General features: G+C 55.8%; 1 long non-coding RNA gene across 1 annotated transcript; it reads left to right on the forward strand.

Moving 5' to 3' along the window:
• Positions 1–7,049: 7,049 nt before the first annotated feature.
• Positions 7,050–8,502, forward strand: LOC115510262. Its single transcript, XR_003967659.1, has 2 exons — positions 7,050–7,249; positions 7,346–8,502. It is a non-coding gene; the product is annotated as an uncharacterized LOC115510262 (long non-coding RNA).
• Positions 8,503–8,983: the final 481 nt, after the last annotated feature.

An 8,983-nucleotide genomic window follows, 5' to 3' on the forward strand; every position in this document is an offset into this window, starting at 1 on the left:
TGCACCCATCCATCCATCCATGCATCCATCCATTCATCCATGCATGCATGCATCCATCCATCCATCCAGCCGTCCATCCATCTGTCCATTCATCCATCCATCCATTCATGCACCCATCCATCCATCCATGCATCCATCCATCCATGCATCCATCCATTCATCCATCCCTCCATCCATCCAGCCGTCCATCCATCTGTCCATCCATCCATCCATCCATTCATGCACCCATCCATCCATCCATCCATCCATGCATCCATCCATTCATCCATGCATGCATGCATCCATCCATCCATCCAGCCGTCCATCCATCTGTCCATTCATCCATCCATCCATTCATGCACCCATGCATCCATCCATGCATCCATCCATCCATGCATCCATCCATTCATCCATCCCTCCATCCATCCAGCCGTCCATCCATCTGTCCATCCATCCATCCATCCATCCATTCATGCACCCATCCATCCATCCATCCATCCATGCATCCATCCATTCATCCATGCATCCATCTATTCATCCATGCATGCATGCATGCATGCATGCATCCATCCATCCAAGAAACATCTGTTAAGCATCTACTGTATGCCAGAGATTCTTTTAGGCACTGGGGCCACAATGGAGAACAAGACCCCTGCCTTCAGGAAGCATCCACTGTTGTGGGGGCTCCCACTGATCAACAAATAAGCAGATGAGCTAACAGGGTAACTGGGTAAAGCCGTGTGCTATGAGGAAATAAGGCAGGGTGGCAGAGCAGAGGTTGGCTGGGGGTTGGTGGGCTGTCTGAGGGGGGATGTTTGCCCTGAGATGGGGAAGAAGGAAGGAACCAGCCATGGGGACCCTAGGGGACAAGTGTGCAAGTCAGAGGGAACAGCATACAGGAAGGCTCTGAGGTGGGACCAACTTGGAATCTTTCAGATACACTGAGGAGGCCAACATGATTAGAACCAAGCATGTGAGTGGGAGATTGGCAAGGAGTATAGATCCATAGGGCTCGTGGATCCTCCCTCAGTGATGCCTTGGACTTTTATTTTGAGTGAGATAGGAAACTGGAAGAGTGTGCACGTGGGTAACATGATCTAATTTTTATTTTCTAAAACGCTCCTCTGGGTGCTGTGTGAAAAATGATAGAGTCTCCTGCAGCCATTCAGGTGAGAGCTCCCAGGGGCTGGGCCTGTGGGATGGGGCGGGCGGGGGGGAGTGAACAGAAGTGAAATATATTTTTTAGAGCTAGGACAGAGACAATGAATGAATGAATGAATGAACCCTTGAGGTGGGAGCTAGCAAATGTAGATTCTGATTCCTATTCTGTCACTGAGAACCAGTGTGTCCCTAGGGAAGCCCCCACCACTCTCGGGGCCCTAGTTTCCCCATTTACAAAGTGAGGGACAGGCAGCTTTGAGTTCCCGAGCCCCTGACACTCTCAGGGGCGGGGACTGTGATCCAGTTACTAATCCAGTCAGGCCTGGCTGGCCCGAGGGCAGCTGCAGAAACCTGGTGTTGATGTAGTGATTCACGCTTGGTCCTTCTGGCTGTGGGCAGAAACTGGGACAGCCGGGGGCCAGAGACTTGCCCGCAGGCTTGGAAAAGCCTGGCAGGATGCCACCACTCAGCTTGGGGGGAGGGAGCCAGGCTGCCAGCACTGGGCTTCCTGATCCCCTCTGGGGACTGATGTCGCAGCCACTGGAGCCACCAAGCGTTCCCCCTCAGCCCATGCTTGACTCTGCCCCACCTCTGTGGGCGAACGGGAGCTGGTGGTGGGAGAACAGGACCCACTGGGTGCCCACTCAATCCCCTCTCTGCCAGGCACTGGAGGAAGTAGATGTTACTACCCCCATTTTATGGATCAAACTGAAACCCAGAAAGTCGTGGATGGCCAAGCCAAGAGTCACATGTACATTTCACTAATTCCATGCTCGCTCTACTCTGCCTCCTAAGTCTGGAGAGAACAGGGGTGACAGAGAAGAAAAAGAGAAGCTAAATATCTTTTAATACGTATAGACACTCAAATACGCACTTTCACGCTTACCCAGGGCTGAGGACTTTCAAACAAAAGCCTCTTTTTACAGTCTAAGTACAACCTTTTTGCAATGTGGATAAGCCACTTGGCCATTGTTCACAGCTCTTTGGCTGCTCATTTATTCATCTGTACGTTGGGCAAATATTTATCGAGAGCATTCTACATGCCGGGGACTACGTGGGGCTCTGAGGAGGGGCGTGCAATGATTAACGAAGAGTGATTTGGTGCCCGTGCCCACCAGCTTATGGTAGAGAGGGTGAGACAGATATGAACAAAAAACGTTGCTGGAGACTACGGTCATGTTGCAATCGTGGCTTTGAGTAAGTTACTTCCTTCTCTGAGCTTCGGTTTCCTCGTGGTAAAACAGGATGGTTGCAAAAGGGGTTGGTGGAGACACAGCCTGGCCCATGCATGATATGTGCTCATTAAACACTAGCTGTGGCTGTGACCATTTGCTGGGAGCAACATAACTTCAACGGCCAACCAGTTGATAGCTGTGTTAGCGTGGTCCCCCGAGAAGCAGGGGTCAAGATTGGATTCGACAGGCAAGAGATTCTGAGAGAGAGCGAGAACAGGAGAAAACAGGGAGAGGCTTCTGCCGTAATGATGCAAGTCTGGCAGTTGGGGGTGGCAAGTGGGGGAGAAGGTCGATCGGATACGGAGAGTCCCAGACCATAGCCCCGTTCCAAGAAAGGCTCGACCGTGCTGATGGGGAGTCCTTGAGCCAAAGTTGGCGTTGGGGGAATGCTGCGTCTCTCCAGGATGGCCTTGTCTTGGAACCCCCCCCCCCCATCACGCACAGTCAGGGGCTGAGAGTAGCCCACGGGAAGCGGGGGCTCAGCTGGGGCAAGATGGCTGGGGCTGTCGGTCAAACGTGCTCCCTGGAGCACGAGAGCTGAGTGGCACATTTCCCCGGCTGCCGCAGAAACCACGCTCCGCCCTGGACCCAGAGAGTCCCCAAAACCTACCCCAGCGAGTTCGCGCAGCAGCGTTGTGTGCCCTCAGTGAGACAAGTTCACCGACTAGGGGAACTATGGGGAGGGGACTTGGCCAATGTCAGAAGACACACACACTCTGGAGAAGTTTTGAATTGTGCAAGATGGAAAAAATCGTGGGAACCAGACCAAAGGAGGGCCCATTGGGACCAGACACTGCTGCCTTTAGGAAGGGGAAGTTGGGACCACTCTTGCAACAGCAAGGCAAATCCAAAAATACACCAAAGAGACAGCTGCTGTGCGCCCTTGCTGTTTAGGGGAAGTGAACTCCGGTGAGGGGGTCCATCTCTGTGGAAGAGAGGTTGCTGGAGTGCCTGGGTCCCACCCAGTTGGCAGGGTCTGGGGTTTCTATGGAAACCTCCCTGCCCAGTTGGGAAGGGACCTTTCACTCATCTGGTCCGACCCTCTTATTGTAAAGATAGAGAAACTGAGAACCAAATGGGGGCCAGAGCTGGACAAAGTCCCCTAAGAGTTACAAGCTGCTGAGCTGAGTCTCGAGCCAAGATTCCTGACTCCCAGAGCAGGGCTGAGTCCCCCACAGCCAGCCCGGCCAGCGCGGACCAAGGGTCTGCTATGGGAAGAGGGAGGGAGGCAGAGGGGGCAGAGCAGACGCCCAGAGTGGGAGACAGAAGGCCTCGGAGAGGGGACAAGATGACATCTGGAAAAGGATGTGGAGACTCGGCAAGGAGGTTGAGGTTCAGAGAGAGGTATGAGAGCGTAAGAAGGGGGTGGACAGTCAGAGGGGGTTGCGGCTCAGAAGGCAGGAGCCCTGAGAGAGGGACAGGGCCGGGACGTGGACCCAATGGCTGGGTCCAGGCTCCGGGGACTCACAGCGGCCTCAGACATGCCAGCAGCTCCTGGAGGCGGCAGGTTCCTCTCCGTACTGGTGGTTCCCCACCTCACACCCCTATACTCCTGGCCACTTGTGCTGCCCCCAGAGCAGGAGGGACCGACCATCTCGGGCACTAGTCAGCTGGCGGTGGTTAAAAAAAAAAAAGCCTCAGTAGCACCCGTGAAGAATGCATCTCCCAGCTTTGGGAGCCAGAGCTCCCAGTGGCTGGGCTCTACCACAGGGGGTGGGGGATGGGGGGAGGGGGGAGGGTGCACAGGAGGGGGCCCAGAAAGGGCAGAAAACCTCACTCCCGCAAGACGATGCCTTCCTCCCCCCTGGAAGCGCTTAAATGATAACAATAGTACAAGGATGCTTGCCATTAAGAGTATTGTTTGTGAAATCGTGACTCTTGCACCAGCCCCGGTAGGTGGGTAGGTGACGAAGGCTCTGGTCCCCACTCTGCTCACATCCGGATGCCCCACCTTCTGGGCCATGCAGAGGGCAGGGGGAGCATGGGCCTGGTCAGAAGAGTGGCCGGTGTGCAACTAGTTACAAGCGGCAAGGGACCTCAGAGGTACCCGCCCCACCCCCCCCTCCACCCGCACCTTTCTCCACTTCCCAGATGGGAGAGCTGAGGCACTTGGAGAGCAGTGACAGTCCAAAGTCACACAGCAGGGTGCTCGGGGCTCCTGTCCCCAGGCAAGGGGTAATTCCAGCAAGCCCACTGGTGCCTTGAAGAGCCCGGCCCAGCCAAAGGGCAGAGAGTGATAACTGTCATTGGCTAGTGCTGACTCTGGGCAAGGCTGGCATGAAGGTTCATGAGATCCTTAGCGGTGCTGTGAGGCAGGCACGACTTGGGGTCTCATCTACATGAGGAGGTTTAAACGCGGTACCAAGGGCCACAGAGCTGGGAACTGGTAGAACCAGGACCTGAACCCAGGCAGGCAGGCTCCAGGGCCCAGGCAGTTAACTACTGGGCAGCCTGGCCCTTGTTAGGCAGGCACAGACAAGACTCGGGTAATGACAAGGGTTGTTGATTGGAAGCTGCCATTCTTTGGCACTCATGATGGCAGGTGCTGTGTTAAGCGCTCTGTGAAAACGCATCCATAGGGGGCACATGGGTGGCTCGGCTGGTTCGGTGTCCAACTCCGGATTTTGGCTCCGGCCTCGAGCTCACGGTTCATGAGTTGGAGCCCCGAATCAGGCTGCGTGCTGACAGTGTGGAGCCCGCTTGGGATTCATTCTCTCTCTCCCTCTCTCTCTCTCTCTGCCCCTCCCCTGCTCGCGTTCTCTAAACAAACAAACATCACATTCTAATCCCCCATGAGATAGGTTTTTTTTTTTTTAATTTTTTTTTTAATCCTTATTTATTTTTGGGAGAGAGACAGAGTGTGAGCAGAGGCAGAGGGAGACCCAGAATCCGAAGCAGGCTCCAGGCTCCGAGCTGGCAGCACAGAGCCCAACGGGGGGCTTGAACCCACGGACCGCGAGATCATGACCTGAGCCGAAGTCGGACGCTCCACCGACTGAGTCAGCCAGGCGCCCCAAGACAGGTATTTTTATCCCCATTTTTAGATGAGGCACAGAGACATCGTGTCACTTGCCCATGATCACATAGCAAAGCCCACTGTTTAGACTAGGCCTGGCTGAGGACTTGTATCTTGCTTTTAGGGACCCTTTTCCAGCAGTATCCCCGGAAGGGACTGAACCAGAGATGTCTGCACTGGGCCCTGGATGTTTGTCCAGGGCTCAGACCCTATCAGAGCCCCAGCCAGCTTTAGCCTCAGTCCCTCCCTGGCAAATAGGCTGATGGCCCTGCCTTCCTTAAGCTGTCGTGAGGATTCCTTCCTTCCTCCTCCCTCCCTTCTTTCCTAACACTAATTATGATACCGCATGGCATTGTACAGACATCAGAGTTTATGAAACCTCCCTTCCTTCTCTGACAGTGGCTGTGGTCTTCAGTTGGACAGTATGAGGTGACGCTGCGGGGGGCGGGAGGGAGCTGCGGAATAAATACTCCAACCTTACCCTCCTTCCTCCCATAACCTGCCAGGGCTCCCCATGGGCCAGATCCAACTGGATGCTGGAGAACAGGCAAGGTTATCGGCACGCTCCCGAAAGGCCAGCGTCTCAGGACAGACGGCAGGGAGAAGGGTGGAAAGGGGATCCAGGAGGAAAACCACAAGGTCTCCAGCCAAAGGCAGATGCGTTATCCTTATTTACTGCCCTACACTCGGCGTGAGCAGGTCCCGCTGCCTAGACCCGCGAGGTCACTCGTGAACGTGGAGTAGGCGGTCCGGCTAGGTCATGATGCAAAAAGACACAACCCCCAATTCCCAAGGCTTCTGACGAGGTGAACAACTTTGGGCCCGCCAGCCGGCCACTTGATTTTGGAGACACAGTTTCGACAGAGCAGAGCGACAAGCACTCGTTCGCGCCCCCGTTGTTGTCCGCGGCTCCAGTGGCAGCGTCCAGAGGCTGTGAGGAGCTTAAGCACTCATTATCTGGCCGAGAAGGTTGCCAACGCCCGGCTGGAAAACACAAAGGTTCGTTTCTTACCCTGTGGCACGTCCATCTCTAGCTGGCAGCGCCTCTCCTCCGTATTGTCCTCGGTCGGGCACCCAAGCTGGCCAGTCACCCTGGCAGGGGTGGGGATGAGAGGTTGTCACCGCTCTCAAGGCTTCCACTGGGAAGACGCATGCTTCCCTTCCACGCGCCGCGGGTGTCTGGCTAATTCAAGCCCCACAGCCACGCCCAACTCCAGGGGCAGGAAAGCGCGATCCCTCCGCGTGCCCTGCACGAGGAGAGGCGGACGCCGACGCTGGGCCGCGCGCCTAACGACTGTGGCCAGTGAACGTGGCAGACGGTATGGCTGGGGAGGGCCGGGGACGCCGTGTTTCGCAGCGAACCTCGCTGGACTTCCTCGTGGGCGCAGGGCTCAGCTAAGCCAGGAGGGTTCAAGCGCAGGGAGTGGAGAAACTGGAGAAGACAGACATGGCGCCCCAGCCTTGCTCCCCCGCGTTGTCATGACACCTGTGACATCGACAACCGTGAGACCAGAGGATCGCGGGGTCCTTTCTTTAGGATGCAACATTGAATGTGTGTCGGGGGTGGGGGGGGAAGCTAGGTCTTGGGTGGGGTGGGGGGGAGGCTAGGTCTTGGGGTGGGGAGGGCGTGAAGAGGGTCTTGGGGGTAGACTCCCAGGAGCTCCCTTCTCTCCCCATCAGGGACCGGAAGCCAGCCAAGGATCCCAGAGGTCTTGGCCCAATTGCGGGCTTGATGACCGGTCACCTTCCAGCCATGTGAACTTGGCAGGTCTCTGAGCCTGTTTCCTTGGCTGTAACCCTCGTGTGGTTCTCATGATGAAATCCTGGCATCAGCGGCATCAGCACCCACGGGGAACTGGTGAGCACTTCTAAGTTTTGGGCCTTGCCCCGCACCCGCTGAACAGACACCCCTGGCCGTGGGGCCCAGCACTCTGGGTTTTCACACGTCTCCCAGGTGACCGATGCTTGCTCAAGTGTGACGATCACTGGGATAGAGAGAGGCTGAAACCGATGGAGGTGCGCAAAGCCCCAGCACAACCCCGCAGTTGCTTGCAGCCTTCCCCGCCTCCGTGACTGGCAACTGCATTCTTCCTGCAGACAAAAGGCCCAGAGTCCTCCCGGATCAGGGTTCTCCAAACCCAAGCCTGCGGCGGAACCTTTGGTTCTCATTAGGAGGTTAAAAACTTCTTGTTATAAAATAAATACATCACGGGGACGTAAAGCGCAGCGTAGGGAATCTAGTCCATAATAGTGTCATAATGCCGTGCGGTGACAGATGGTAAGTGGTCTTACGGTGAGCGGTTCGTAACGTGTATAAATGTCGGATCACGACGCATACACCTGAAACTCACATAATATTGTGTGTCGACGAGACTTCAATTAAAAAACACGTGTCTAAGGGTGCCCTTGCTCACCGCCTCCTCCACTCCCGCGGCACCGGCCTCCTCCGTCCTGCACTTGCTGTAATAACTTTCCAGCCACCTCTGCCTTCGCCCCTGCAGCACCTCCTCACCCCTGCAGCCAGAGGAGCCTCTTAAAAATGAAATCAGATTATTCTACTCCTCTGCTCAGAACCTCCGACGATTCCCATCTCACTCTGCTGCCGGCCAGGCCCGACCCCCCTCCGGCCCCCCCATCCCACTCCGCCCCCCCCCCCCCCCCCCCCCGCCAACACCCTCCCCTCCCCGGCTCTGCAGCAGCCCCTCCGACCTGCCAGACTCACTCCCACCCTGGGGCCTTGACTCCAGCCCTTTCCTCGGCCATACACCCTTCTCTGGGTGTCCCCGCACGGCTCTCTTGCCCTCACCTCTAGATCCTGTTCAAATGTCACCACCTGAGAGAAGGCCTCTCTGACGCCATTGTGTGCTGTCCCCTCCTCCCGCCCCTTTTTTTTTTTCCTCCATAGCACTTACCACCACCTGACACACATCTTTATTGTTTCTCTGTTTATTGTCTGCCTCTTCCCACTCGGACGCGAGGTCCGTGGGGCCAGGACCGCCTGTTTTGTTCACTGCTGTGTCTACAACGCCTGTAATATTGCCTGCACAGAACAGGCTCTTGGTAAATGTTTGTCGAGTGGATGATTGAATAAATAAATGAATTGTTTTTTTTTAAAAAAAACCTAATAGGGAAATGCCGGTTGCCCATCCTGCTCCCGCTGGCATTGAGTCCGCCCAGGGCCCTGGCTGCGGCCAGTCCAAGGCCACCTCCGTGGGCACCCCCAAGGGTGACACGGCAGAAAGCTCCCAGGACTGGGGATCTGGGCTCTGATGCACGGCTCGGGGATCGGCAGGTCGGAGTCCCCATCTCTGCTCTCCAGCTGTCCAGCCCTGTGACCCCGGGGCAAATCCCACTACCTCTCTGATCCTCAGTCTTCTCATCTTTAAAATGGGAATGATGAGAATAATGTGCACCTTCTACCTTCTGGGGCTTTACCTTCTACGTGTAAAGGGCACAGCACGGCTCCTGGTATCTCCTAGGCACACAGCCCGTGGGGATTACTAGCGCAAAATTATTGCTATTGTTTTGTTCCCTCCTCAGTTTGGCTCAGTGGCCCAAGGTATTTGGGCAGTAGGAGGACTTGTCGATAGAA

This window comes from Lynx canadensis, chromosome A3 (assembly GCF_007474595.2).
Source record: "Lynx canadensis isolate LIC74 chromosome A3, mLynCan4.pri.v2, whole genome shotgun sequence".
NCBI lineage: Eukaryota > Metazoa > Chordata > Mammalia > Carnivora > Felidae > Lynx > Lynx canadensis.